This window comes from Macaca fascicularis, chromosome 1, assembly GCF_037993035.2.
Source record: "Macaca fascicularis isolate 582-1 chromosome 1, T2T-MFA8v1.1".
NCBI lineage: Eukaryota > Metazoa > Chordata > Mammalia > Primates > Cercopithecidae > Macaca > Macaca fascicularis.
Window position 1 is genome coordinate 95,414 of NC_088375.1, and position 14,670 is coordinate 110,083.

The 14,670-nt window shown below is 42.1% G+C and overlaps 1 protein-coding gene and 1 non-coding gene across 3 annotated transcripts in view; both read right to left on the reverse strand.

Annotated features, from left to right (window-relative positions):
- PGBD2 (piggyBac transposable element derived 2) overlaps positions 1–14,670 on the reverse strand; it is a 52,112-nt gene that overhangs the window by 36,900 nt on the left and 542 nt on the right. The gene's annotated exons all lie outside the window — the stretch shown is intronic.
- TRNAE-CUC (transfer RNA glutamic acid (anticodon CUC)) lies at positions 14,498–14,569 on the reverse strand. The gene has a single exon. It is a non-coding gene; the product is annotated as a tRNA-Glu (tRNA).

The following is a 14,670-nucleotide window of genomic DNA, read 5'->3' on the forward strand; positions in this document are numbered from 1 at the left end:
CCAAACCTCAGCATCACACAATCTGCCCTTGTATTAGGTTAGTGCAAAAGTGTTTGTGGGTTTTGCCATTGAATGTAATGGCAAAAATCGCAATCACTTTTGCACCAACCTAATAATAAACCTGCACAAGTACCCCCCTGAATTTGAAATTAGAATTTAATTTTTTACAAAGCTATTGGCTTCCATCAAGCCAGTTTCTTGTCCAGGCTGGAGCATTCTACCAGTTTGGTGTGTTTCAACCCCATCATCTCCTAACTGAAAACTCAGTTTTGCTAATTAAGATTAACATCATTACTAACAAGATGGATTGGTATTATATGCCTCCTGATATAATGCTCTAGGAAGCATACAATATAACTTCTGTGGCACTTTTGCCAAATGCATGTCCTCTATTTATTTATTTTTTTTTTTATTTTTTATTTTTTTTGAGACGGAGTCTCGCTGTGTCCCCCAGGCTGGAATACAGTGGCGCGATCTCGGCTCACTGCAAGCTTCGCCTCCCGGGTTCACGCCATTCTCCTGCCTCAGCCTCCTGAGTAGCTGGGACTACAGGCGCCCACTACCGCGCCCAGCTAATTTTTTGTATTTTTAGTAGAGACGGGGGTTTCACCGTGGTCTCGATCTCCTGACCTTGTGATCCGCCCGCCTCGGCCTCCCAAAGTGCTGGGATTACAGGCGTGAGCCACCGCGCCCGGCCGCATGTCCTCTATTTAATAATGAACAGGCCGGGCGCGGTGGCTCACGCCTGTAATCCCAGCACTTTGGGAGGCCTAGACGGGCGGATCACAAGGTCAGGAGATCGAGACCATCCTGGCTAACACAGTGAAACCCCGCCTCTACTAAAAAATACAAAAAACTAGCCGGGCGAGGTGGCGGGCGCCTGTAGTCCCAGCTACTCCGGAGGCTGAGGCAGGAGAATGGCGTGAACCCGGGAGGCGGAGCTTGCAGTGAGCTGAGATCCGGCCACTGCACTCCAGCCTGGGCCACAGAGCGAGACTCCGTCTCAAAAAAAAAAATGAACAAACAGCCAACAAACTCAAACGCAGGGCCATTCAACAAGACAACTGAGTAGAACTCCTAGCAAGTGTCAAGGTCTAAAAAGACAAGGAAAGACTGAGGAACCATCAGAGATGGAAAGAGATTAAGAAGCTGTGACAATCAAATGCAGTGTGGGATCCTGGATTAGACATGAGTGAGAAAGCTGGGGAAATCTGAGTAAGGCCTGTATTTTAGTCAATTGTGTGGTATCAATGATAACTTTCTGGTTTTGGAAACAATACTATGATCAGGTAAAACGTTAGCCTTAGGATAAGCTGAGTGAAGCCTATTTTTAAATAATTTTTGTAACTTTTCTATAAGTCTAAAATATTTTCGGCCGGGCACGGTGGCTCAAGCCTGTAATCCCAGCACTTTGGGAGGCTGAGACGGGCGGATCACGAGGTCAGGAGATTGAGACCATCCTGGCTAACATGGTGAAACCCCGTCTCTACTAAAAAATACAAAAACTAGCCCGGCGAGGTGGCGGGCGCCTGTAGTCCCAGCTACTCGGGAGGCTGAGGCAGGAGAACGGCGGGAACCGAGGAGGCGGAGCTTGCAGTGAGCTGAGATCCGGCCACTGCACTCCAGCCTGGGCCACAGAGCGAGACTCCATCTCAAAAAAAAAAAAAAAAAAAATTCAAAATATATAGTAAGCTTATGTGTGTATAACATATACACATATACATATGCATGCATAAAAACATATATAAATATTATATATCCTGTAATCCTGAGTACAATATATATCATAATTGGCAACCAAGTCACGGCATGCTGCAGAGTTTCACCCCCTTGAGATTTTCTAATTAGCTTGCTCTCTGGAAACCTGTGATCCTTTCACTACAGGTTTGCTGTTGACCGCTCTATCAGAGGAAGTAAATGTTTTTAAAGTTTCTTTTTGAACCCGCCAAGGAGAATCCCAAGAGACATCAGTTAATAAGAGCTTATTATGGTGATTCCTCACCTCCTGCCAACACTCCTCATTCCCAGAAGACCAGGCTGGGGCCACACAGCTGGAGCATGCATTCACAGAGTGCTGTCTTCCCAGGCAGAGGAAGCAAATGGCAAGAGTCCAGGATGAGTCTGACGGGAGCTGGGCAATTTAAACTCCATAAATGCAATTCTCCAACATGAAAATCAGATTCCCCAACCCCCACCTTTTATCCCAATGCCTAGGAAGATATTTTTCTTCTCTTCAGCTGCTTTTTGTTCAATATCTGAGTGGTATAATTTGAATTCAAACAGATCAATCTTTCAGATGGAGTAGAAATGATCTCTGAAGGAGCCCTGAAAGTAATTAATCTCTTGGTACTAAATCAACAGTCATCTTCACTTCTCAGCACAAGAAAGCAATTAGTCTCAGAGGTGAGAACTCATTTAGGTGATCACATTAAGATTGATTTAGATAATGATATTTCACTCAAGTATCAGACTGGTGATATTGATAATAATAACTCATACATGCCTGTTTTTATTTCCTGTCTTTATAGTAACAAAATTTAAATCTTCCTGAAAAAAACTAGCATGCAGCAGCCACTGAGAGATCTGTCTTGGTCACTTTCCTAGTTTGGACATGGGGCAAGTTGGTGCAAACTGTAGTTAATATCAGCAAGGTCTTTCTTTGGCAACCATTATTTGCACAAAATATCATAAGACAAGATTTTTTTTTTTTTTCATTCATGATTTGTATCCTTGTCACAACTTAAGACAAATTACTGAGGAGTAAACTGACAGGGTAGGAAAGTTTGCTTTGTAGAAGGAAGACATTATGTTCTAATAGCAGATGTGAAAATATGACACATAGTTCAGTCTCAAGGCCTGCATGTGTTTATTTAGCAACTACTATTTGCATATGTAGCAGGTTATTAAAATGCAGCTCTGCTCTACTTTGAATTGCCAATTTAGATACATCAGATACCACAGATCTCTCAATGCAGAATTTAGGAAGGAAATGGCCAGGGAACTGGTCCGTAATTCCTCCCTTATGGTCAGCTTCAAATATATAAAGAACAGGATGAGTGTAGGGGTTATAGAACTGGTAAGATTGTCTTTGTCAAGCACTGTTTCTCCTGGGCGCCCTACCCTCACCATCTTCAAGTGGGATAGAGTTGGTTGGAGGGTGCATTCATTAGTTCCATGTCTAATTCGAAGGAGGTCTGGCTTCTGAACCAAGACTGGGTTTTGAAATTAAAATAATTGTAACTGTTGGGTACTATATTAATTCTCTATTCCTGATGTAACAAATGTAAACTAAAAATAAAATTTTTAGCTGAGCATGGGGTCACACACTGTAGTCCTAGCCATGCAGGAGGCTGAGGTGAGAGGATAGCTTAAGGCTAGGAGTTCAAGATCAGCCTGGGAAACAGCAAAACCCCATCTCTACAAAAAAAATTAAAAATTAGCCAGACATCGTGGCTCATGCCTGTAGTCCTAGCTACTCAATAAACTGAAGTGGGAGAATCACTTGAGGCCAGGAGTTCAAGGTTACAGTGAGCTATGACTGTGCCACTGCACTCCACCCTGGGCAAAAGAGTGAGATCCTGTCTCTAAAAAAAATGATAATAAAATAAAATCCTAAGCCCTCCACTGACAGAAGAGACCCCTTGTGGCCAAGGGGTCTGCAAAAAAGTCTGCAGTCTCACTTAAAAAACAGTTCTGGCCACTATGAGGAGGGAGGTAGGACACACCTCATTTTACTCTCTTACTTTTAAATTAAAGGCACAAAAACTGACCAGGATTCATCTGAAAATAGAGATCATAAGATTGACAAAACAGACTCATTGTGGTAATGAGATATCAAATTATAAACAAGACCTGGGCCGGGCGCGGTGGCTCAAGCCTGTAATCCCAGCACTTTGGGAGGCCGAGACGGGTGGATCACGAGGTCAGGAGATCGAGACCATCCTGGCTAACACGGTGAAACCCCGTCTCTACTAAAAAATACAAAAAAGTAGCCGGGCGAGGTGGCGGCGCCTGTAGTCCCAGCTACTCGGGAGGCTGAGGCAGGAGAATGGCGTAAACCCGGGAGGCGGAGCTTTCAGTGAGCCGAGATCACGCCACTGCCCTCCAGCCTGGGCGACAGAGCGAGACTCCGTCTCAAAAAAAAAAAAAAGACCTAAGACCATGCCAGGCATGATTTAAGTCACACCTGCAGGTCATCAATCTTGTTGCATAGCATTATTATCCTAACTTAAAACATTTCTTTCTGCTGATTCCAAGTTTTAGACAGAGTTTTACTAATCCAATTGAAATTAAAGAATCTGTGAATATATCTATAACCTATAAGACCCTGCTTCAAGATAGCCCACCTTTTCAGGCCAAATCAATGTATACCTTCCATGTATTGATTTATATCTTTGCCTGTAACTCTTGCCTCCTGAAAATGTTTTAAAAAGCTACAATGAGGGGGTCAGATCACGAGGTCAGGAGTTCAAGACCAGCCTGGCCCAAATGGTGAAACCCCCGTCTCTACTAAAAATACAAAAATTAGCTGGGTATGGTGGTGCGTGCCTGTAATCCCAGCTACTCAGAAGGCTAAGGCAGGAGAATTGCTTGAACCGGGACCCAGAAGGCGGAGGTTGCAATGAGGCAAGATGGCGCCACTGCACCCCAGCCTGGGCTACAGAGCCAGACTCTGTCTTAAAACAAAAACAAAAACAAAAAACTGTAATCTGATCACCTCAAGGGCACTTTCCCAAGACTCCTTGAGACTGTGTTTCCTTGGGCTGAAATCACTTATCTTGGCTCAGAATAAACCACTTTAAAATATTTTACAGAGTTTGGTTTTTTCATAACACAGTTTAACACAAATTTGGCGCCTTACTAGCCATATGCAGAAAATGAAGCTGGACCCTAACTTTTACCATATGCAAAAATTAATTCAAGGCGGATTAAATATTTAAATATAAGACCTCCAACTATAAAAATCCTAGAAGAAAACCTGGGAAATACTCTTCTGGATATCAGCCTTAGCAAATAATTTATGACTAAGTGCTCAAAAGCAATTGCAACAAAAACAAAAATTGACAGGTGGGACCTAGTTAAACTAAAGAGCTTCTGCACAGTGGAAGAAACTAGGGCCGGGCGTGGTGGCTCACGCCTGTAATCCCAGCACTTTGGGAGGCCGAGGCGGGTGGATCACGAGGTCAGGAGATCAAGACCATCCTGGCTAACACGGTGAAACCCCGTCTCTACTAAAAATACAAAAAAAGTAGCTGGGCGTGGTGGCGGCGCCTATAGTCCCAGCTACTCGGGAGGTTGAGGCAGGAGAATCACTTGAACCCGGGAGGCTGAGGTTGCAGTGAGCCGAGATCGTGCCACTGCACTCCAGCCTGGGTGACAGGGCGACAGGAGCTAGACTCTGTCTCAAAAAAAAAAAAGAAAAAGAAAGAAAGAAAAAAAAGAAACTATCAGCAGAGTGCACAGACAGTTTGGGAGAAAATACTGACAAACTATACATCTGAAAAAGGTCTAATATCCAGAATCTATAAGGAACTGAAACTGAAACAAATCAACAAGCAAAAAACAAATAACTCCATTTAAAAATGGGCACAGGGCAGGGTGCAGTGGCACACGCCTGTAATCTCAGCACTTTGGGAGGCCGAGGCAGGCAGATCACCTGAGGTCGGGAGTTTGAGACCAGCCTGAGCAACATGGTGAAACCCCGTCTCTACTAAAAACACAAAATTAGCCAGGCGTAGTGGCGCGTGCCTGTAATCCCAGCTGCTGAAGAGACTGAGGCAGAAGAATCACTTGCACCCGGGAGGTGCAGGTCGCGGTGAGCCGAGATCCCGCCATTGCACTCCAGCCTGGGCAACAAGAGTGAAACTCCGTCTCAAAAAACAAACTCACAAACAAACAAAACTCTTTAAAAACTAGAAACCCTCCAGGTGCGGGATATAATGCTCAAACCTGGGGATAACAGACCATATGGACAATTAGCTATATACAAATTGACAAATATATACATACATACCATTTTTTTAAGGCTCTGGATCACAAGTAAGCTTTCTAAAATACAATGCACCACATTCTGACATAAACATTCATACAGAAGGACTCAGGGGTAAGTCAACTTGAGGCTTTCTTGCCTCTGCTTCTGTCTGTTCTGTGGCTCTAAAGCTATACCCTGCACTTTTTACTGCTTGTCCAAATTATAAGACATTACAGAAACAAATCTTATTCCAAACCTTTTTAACTTATAATGGTCTATTAAGAAACTAAATGAAGTAAAATTTTCTAACCTAGTACAAATGAAAATGAAGTCCATAACACTGTCTACACCACAGCAGGCTACATGCACCAAACAGTACTCATTAAAGAAAGGACTTAAAGAAATAACAACAAAGATTGTAGAACTACTCGAGGAAGACATTATTACAATTGTCATTTCAAATAACTTTAATAGTTCAGTATGGCCTGTCTTAAAAACAAACAGGAGATATCGATTAACTATTGACTATAGAAATTTAAATAAAGTCTCAACTAAAATGCTAAGAGCATTACCAGATGTAGAAAAGCTCATTAATAAGATCATTAATCATAGTGACAAATTCTATACAATCATAGACATGTCAGATGTGTTCTTTGCCACACTAATAAATAAAGAAAGCCAGGAATATACCAATTTTACATGTGAAGGTAAACAATACCAATTCAAAAGATTACCACAGGGATATCTAAATAGTTTAGTAATAGTTCACTCCATGTTATCATCACACATAGACCAATCAAAATATACATCTGGCCGGGCGCGGTGGCTCACACCTGTAATCCCAGCACTTTGGGAGGCCGAGGCGGGCGAATCATGAGGTCGGGAGATCGAGACCATCCTGGCTAACACGGCGAAACCTCGTCTCTACTAAAAATACAAAAAATTAGCCGGGTGTGGTGGCGGCGCCTGTAGTCCCAGCTACTGGGGAGGCTGAGGCAGGAGAATGGCAGGAACCCGGGAGGTGGAGGTTGCAGTGAGCTGAGATCCGGCCACTGCACTCCAGCCTGGGCAACAGAGCGAGACTCCATCTCAAAAAAAAAAAAAAAAATATATATACACACACACACACACACACACACACACACACACACATCTATAACAAGAAAAACTTGGGACTGTGACGTGCATCCCCCAAACAGGAAAGAAACCAAGAAACCAAAGAATGACTTGGACAAGTCTAGTTCGAGAAGTAAATGAATGTATTAGGACTTACATACAGGGACTCCTGGATGGTGGAAGGATAGCTCTGGAGATCCACACCACCTCTCATTTCTAAACTGCTTAAGCTAATTTTCTGGCTCTTTGCCCGCTGTGTTTAAGCAATGAGACTGTTTTCTCGGAAGGTTGTCAGATACTCCACGGGATGTCTGGCTCTCAGGGACATCTGCTCCTAGGCTGGGCACCCTGGCTTTGGCTCACTGCTCAGCCTTCAGGGTTCAGGCAGCAGACGCACACCCTTAAGTAACCCAGTGGTGGACACATCGTGCTACAAGTCACTAATAATATTATACACAGATAACATCATAATGGTAAATAACGACTAGGAACAAATTAAACAGGAAAAAATCCCAATTAATAACACATTTAAGATTATTGGGATGGACTATTAATACAGATAAAAACACAAGCCCAGGCAGCAACTGCAAATTTTTAGGAGTCTGATGATTATCAGAAGGGAGAAAAATCTCAGCCACAGCAACAGATAAAATAAAAGCCCTTAAGCTGTCAAAAACAAACAAGAAGCACAAAGACTAACAGTTTTATCTGGATACTGGAGACGGTGTCCACCTTACTTAAACATCATCTTGGAACCAATATACCTAGAAAATCCCAAGACTTCACATAGGGACAAGAACTAAAACACTCAAAGACTACATTAGCACATTTCAAAGACTGCATTACCCATCTTCAGATTCACAACTTGGGTTGAAAGTCTTGATGAATGATGAAAATAGAACGTGATCATTATGGACATAGAAATCAGATTCTCAATCTTCTGTCTGGTTGGATTTCAGACAGCAAAATTCCCATACTCGAACAACAAATACAACCCATTCAAAAATACGTACGGCTTATACATGAAGCCCTAACAAACACTAAGCATCTGACTGGCAACAACATTACAATAAAATGCCATATGCCTTTTCTCCACTGGATAAAACTGAGTCCTGGAAAACCAACAGGTATCCAAATTGATCCAAAACTGCTCACACGGAATGGATACATCCAGGGTGGAGACACCAGCTTTAAGGGTCAACCAGTTCTTCTCAGGGAGCAGATTCACAAGACTAAAATAGATTTGCCAGAATTTATTCTGCAGACAAGAAAAATCGTGACAATATAGGAAAATGTGTCCTGGTCGGGTTTAATGTCTTGCCTAACACCTGGTTGACGGAAGGATCAGCTTCCATGACCCAAAAGGCCAGACCCAGTGAATAGCAGCAGCACTCAGACTCCAGGACCATATAATCCTGAAGGAGTCAAATGAATTACTCTCTCCACAGCATGCAGAACTGATTGCAGTCGTTACAGCAGTTGGACACTCAGTATCAGAAAATCGAAGGAATGTATATATGTGTATATACTCACAAATTCATGAGGAGTCACAACGAAGTAGCCCCATAATCACACAAATGGAAACAAAATAATTTTAAAATTAATGACAATGACATATGGTCCAAATCTTACTGAGAGGAACTATATCAATCATCAAAGAGAATTAAGATATTTATGACACATATCAGCATACCAAAAAGATAACTGAGGCTGGGCACAGTGGCTCATGCCTGTAATCCCAACACTTCAGGAGGCTGAAGTGAGAAGATTGCTTAAGCACAGGATTTGGAGACCAGCCTGGGCAACACAGCAAGACCCCTGTCTCTACAAAAGATAAGAAAAAAATTAGCCATACGTGGTGGCACACACCTGCAGTCGTAGCTACTTGTAAGGCTGAGGCAGGAGAATCGTTTGAGCCCGGAAGGTTGAGGCTGTGGTGAGCTGGGACCATGCTACTACACTCAAGCCTGAGTGACAGAGAAGGATCCTATCTCAAAAAACAAAAAACAAAAAGATCATTCAAAGGCCACCAATTTAATAGATAATTAGATGAATTAACAAGGAACATAACAATTGACACACAAAACGTACCCAAATTAAAGCTATACAGAAATCCACACAACTCATGAAGACGTTCATTACCACCTCTATAACTCAGAAGAAAATCAGACTATGAATGGGACATACCCCAAGTACCCCCAGGAACTATAATAAAACAGAAAGATGAATTTAAATGTAAACAGACGCTGTGAGCAGCTTACACTCCACAAACATTCATATAATTACGTAAGCAGAAAGGACATTTAGGCACACACTCACTGTTCAGATGGCTGTTAAGACAGAAATCAAAAGGTGACAAGACATCAAATTTAAAAGGTTATATAGCTAATTGTGAGCAATGTAAAACTAACCTGGAGAAATATGGATACACTAAACCATAGATACATACAAACCCAACACCTTTAACTTCTGCCCACAGATAGATTTTTTTTTTTTTTTTTTTTTTGAGACGGAGTCTCACTCTGTAGCCCAGGCTGGAGTGCAGTGGCCGGATCTCAGCTCGCTGCAAGCTCCGCCTCCCGGGTTCACGCCATTCTCCGGCCTCAGCCTCCCAAGTAGCTGGGACTACAGGCGCCCGCCACCTCGCCCGGCTAGTTTTTTGTATTTCTTAGTAGAGACGGGGTTTCACCGTGTTAGCCAGGATGGTCTCGATCTCCTGACCTCGTGATCCACCCGTCTCGGCCTCCCAAAGTGCTGGGATTACAGGCTTGAGCCACCGCGCCCGGCCACAGATAGATTTTATAAGACCATTAAATCACCCCAACCAACAAAAATATGCGGTAACAACAGTGGATACATATACAGAGATTGGCATAACAATAGTGGCGAGCCACCTGTTTGCCAAATACACCATCTTAGCCATAGAAAATTGGGCAGTGTACTGTGGAGCTTCCAAAATAATTTAAAGTAACCAGGAAACTAATTTTAGATCAAAGACTACAGAAGCTTTAGCAGATAAATGGGTTATACGATGGAATTTCCAAGTGCCTTTTAATTCCAGTGCAGCAGAATATAAGGAGAGATTAAATGGACTACCGAAAAGAGAACTTAAAACCTTAGACAAAATGAGCACATTCCAACAAGCTCTTAACCTGGGATGTTTTAATTTAAATAAGAAAGAAAGACTTTATAAGAGCAACCCCCACTCTTACCTTAATCAACTGCCTTTAATGGTCACAAAGGATATAGAGGCTGGGCGTGGTGGTTCACGCCTGTTATCCCAGCACTTTGGGAGTCCGAGGCGGGCAGATCAGGAGGTCAGGAGATCGAGATCAGCCTGGCCAACATAGTGAAACCCTGTCTCTACTAAAAATACAAAAATTAGCCGGGCGTGGTGGCAGGCTCCGTAGTCCCAGCTACTCAGGAGGCTGTGGCAGGAGACTCGCTGGAACTCGGGAGGTGGAGGTTGCAATGAGCCGAGATCCTGCTACTGCACTCCAGCCTGGGTGACAGAGCGAGACTCCGTCTCAAAAATAAATAAATAAATAAATAAATAAATAAAAATAAAAATAAAAAAAGATATGCAAAACAATGATACAAAGAGTATAACTCATAAGGTGAGAACTAAACTAAATGACAATACTATCTCCCAACAGAACATCATGGCCAATGGTCACAGAAATACTTACTGGACTAGAGAAAAAAGAGGAAAGTTACAATTCCCCATTCTCCAACCTTTCTCCAAATTCTACTAGACCTAGATTTGTTACCACACTTTCTGCAATATTGGTGCTACACTGTTTTAGTCATTGCATTAATACTCTCCATAAAATTAATGGAAAGTGTACTTCAGTTCAATTTTACTTGCCACTAACCCCATATTTTTAACCTCAACATCACTTCTAGCCATCAGCAGAATAATCAAATACTTTACTCACTTGAGACAACGTGCCTACAAATTTGTGTAGTTTCTCGACTGATCTTATCACCTTTCTCATTCACCCTCTATTAGCCATCATAATAACACACCCTTTCTCAAGATAATGACTGTATCCAAGGATTATTTAAATTCCAAAGAGAACTATTTCCAAGTTAATTTCTGTTCCCTGATCCAATCAGTCTCCCTAGTAATCATCTATTGCCCCTTAAATAGAATCCTTCTTCTCCCCCTCCCATAACCTGTTTTACCAGGATCCAAGCCCCCATTATTTCTGTAACCTCAAGATGGTACATAAGCTTCTGTATGGCATTGGGAGGCTGGGTCTTTATTCTGAAGGCTCCTGTGGATATATATTAAATAAATTTGTGTGCATGCTTGTAGTCCCAGCTGCTGGGGAGGCTGAGGTGTGAGGATCTCTTGAGCCTCAGAGGTCGAGGCTGCAGTGAGCCATGGGAAACTTGGCCACAATGTATACAAACCACATTTAGGCCAAGACTTTATAGAAAACATAGACAGATATGTCATCATAACTGGAAACTTCACTCTATGATGGCGTGTAACAGAAACTAAAACAGGCTTATTTTGGACATAACCATGAAAACCACACCAATTCCTAATCATCACAGTAGCTACAACAACATACAAAATTCCTACTAAATTTATTGTTTGCTGGGGGTCAGCATCTTCCAGAAACTCATGGTGGTCCTGGACACCGCTGGATACAAGTATTGTTTTAATAAATTACAACCAAACTTTTGTTTGTACATGTGAATATTACATGTGATTTTTGGGGACAATTAATATTCACATGTACTCACAGACTAGAGACCTATAATCTGCTACAATCTAACTCACCACAGTATTTGGACCATTTACAATCACATACAAAATGACAGAGATTATCAGCACATTATTTACATAAAAGAACCAAAAAATATGACTATATTAGACAAATTTACTAGAAAAACCAAATATGTACAAAATCAAGTTGTTTTTCCAATGCGCCCAATGGAAATTCAGAATGATCCAAACTTTTATTTCAAAGATGTAGAGATAGCATACAATTTAAATCAGTTTACTGGTGGGAAACACTAGGAACTAAAATAAATATGGATAAAGTCACAAGAACAGTCACAAGAACAGGTATGTCAAATTAGTTTTTCTCCATGACCCAACCATCCAGTGGGTCATGGAATATGGTTACATGGTCAGCTCAACTCCCTATTCAACAAAATAGAACAAGACTAGTCTCCATTTACCTATATTTATAGCTAGAGACATCTCTTTTACAAAGTGCAAGATTAAACGACGGGACCCTGAACCTTGCATAATGCTGGAATAAGACATTATTCTTTTTTGGGTCAGGATGGTCTCAATAAGACAGGATGCTAGAATAAGACACATTGCTTAAGAACACAACACTGGAAACCACAGCGGACCAAAGGAATAACAAACCCTCCACCTAAAGTATTAGAACCTATTCTAATTAATCTATTAAGATTAATTTACAAATCAACACCTAGGAGAGTCAAAATATTTTTGATAAAAGAACAGTTTAGACTGGGCTTGGTGGCTCATGCCTGTAATCCCAGCACTTTGGGAGGCCGAGGCAGGCGGATCACCTGAGGTCGGGAGTTCAAGACTCAGCCTGACCAACATGGAGAAATCCCATCTCTACTAAAAATACAAAATTAGCGGGGCGTGGTGGTGCATGTCTGTAATCCCAGCTACTCCAGAGGCTGAAGCAGAAGAATCGCTTGAACCAGGGAGGCAGAGGTTGCTGCGAGCCGAGATCACGCCATTGCACTCCAGCCTCCGCAACAAGAGCGAAACTCCCTCTCAAAGAAAAGAAAAAAAAAAAGAACAGTTTAAAGTCACATATATTCAAGCACAATGTATACAGCTCTAGGAACAAGGATGTGACAAACAGCTCATTTTACCAGACTTACCACCACTAGATAAATAGATAAATATTATTTAAGAAAATTTCTATAATATTTGTAGCAATTTGAATTATTTGAAACTAGTCATTTCAGCAGTACAAGAAGCAGAAATTCAGGAAGTTAAAACAGGCCTATTTGATTTTAAACACTGTGTAAAACACAAACGTGCATGGACCTGGTTCTGTCTGATCGCGTAGAGTGTATGATAACACAGCCTTTGCCTGGAGATCTGAAAAAGGTACCCAGAGAGAAATAAAACTTCGGAAAACAGTAACAAATTAGGAGTATAGGCTCATAATACTACAAAATGTTAAGAAGATAGAACTTAAATGTGATTTAGGAGTTTTTAATTATTAAAATAATTTTCACAGGCTTCCCAAATTTGAAAAAATGGGCAATAAAAAACTTAGAATAAAAACTAAAAGCATCTATAAAATACATTTTAAGACCGGGGAAAATTAGAATGTAGACTAGCATATGATAGCATGTTAATGTCAATTTTCTTAGGTGTGACATGGAGTAATGTCATATCTGCGACTTGTAAGTTGGGGGTAAGGTTTCACAGATCTCAACTTTCTTTTTTTTTGAGACGGAGTCTCGCTCTGTCGCTGGGAGAGCAGTGGCGCGATCTCCGATCACTGCAAGCTCCGCCTCCCGGGTTCCCGCCATTCTCCTGCCTCAGCCTCCGGAGTAGCTGGGACTACAGGCGCCGCCACCTCGCCCGGCTAGTTTTTTGTATTTTTAGTAGAGACGGGGTTTCACCGTGTTAGCCAGGATGGTCTCGATCTCCTGACCCCGTGATCCGCCCGTCTCGGCCTCCCAAAGTGCTGGGATTACAGGCGTGAGCCACCGCGCCCGGCCATACAGATCTCAACTTCCAAATGGAATAGAGAAGTTCGTTCTCTCTCTCTCTCTCTCCTATCTGTCTATCTATCGAGCGATCTATCTATCATCTATCTATATCTATCTACCTATCTATCTATCTACCTTGCAAGAGAGAGAGAGAGAAGAGAGAAGAGAGAATGTGACAAAATATTAACAGGTAAAGAGAAACCAGGGTTGGTTGTGGCATTATTTCAATTATCTTTACTTATTTAAAAAATGAAAAGATAGATGCTGGGGTGAGGGAGAAGCACCTAATCTCTTTTCATAGCGACAATTACCCAAGCGTCGTCGTTAAGGAGCTAGGACCGGCCCTGACCCGCCCCTTTGGGCACCTAGAGAGACTTTTTGAAGCCTGTGACATAATGTTAAGACCAGCCATTTTTGGCATCCCCAGAGCTATCTTTCTGGATCATTTTGTGCTGCTGGCATTCTTTCTCCGTTCTTAAGATATGCATGAGTAAAGACATTGACTACACAGACTGCACTCATAAACCGTAGTAGAGTCCATTTCAGGTAACTATTCTGCAAAATAAGGAAACCAGATGCATTTTGCCCTTTGTTTAGACATCGTCACAGCTGACTCTAGGAGAACTGCCTATTGGTTAGCCCTAGAGTCTTTGAAACAATTTTAAAAAGCTCCCTTTCCCTGACCGGGAATCGAACCCGGGCCGCGGCGGTGAGAGCGCCGAATCCTAACCACTAGACCACCAGGGAAGCCATGGTAAGTGGCTTAGCAACATTCTATACTAAATAAATACGCTGTGACGTATATCCTATAGAGACATACAATTGGACGCGGTTTTCTCGCGATATTT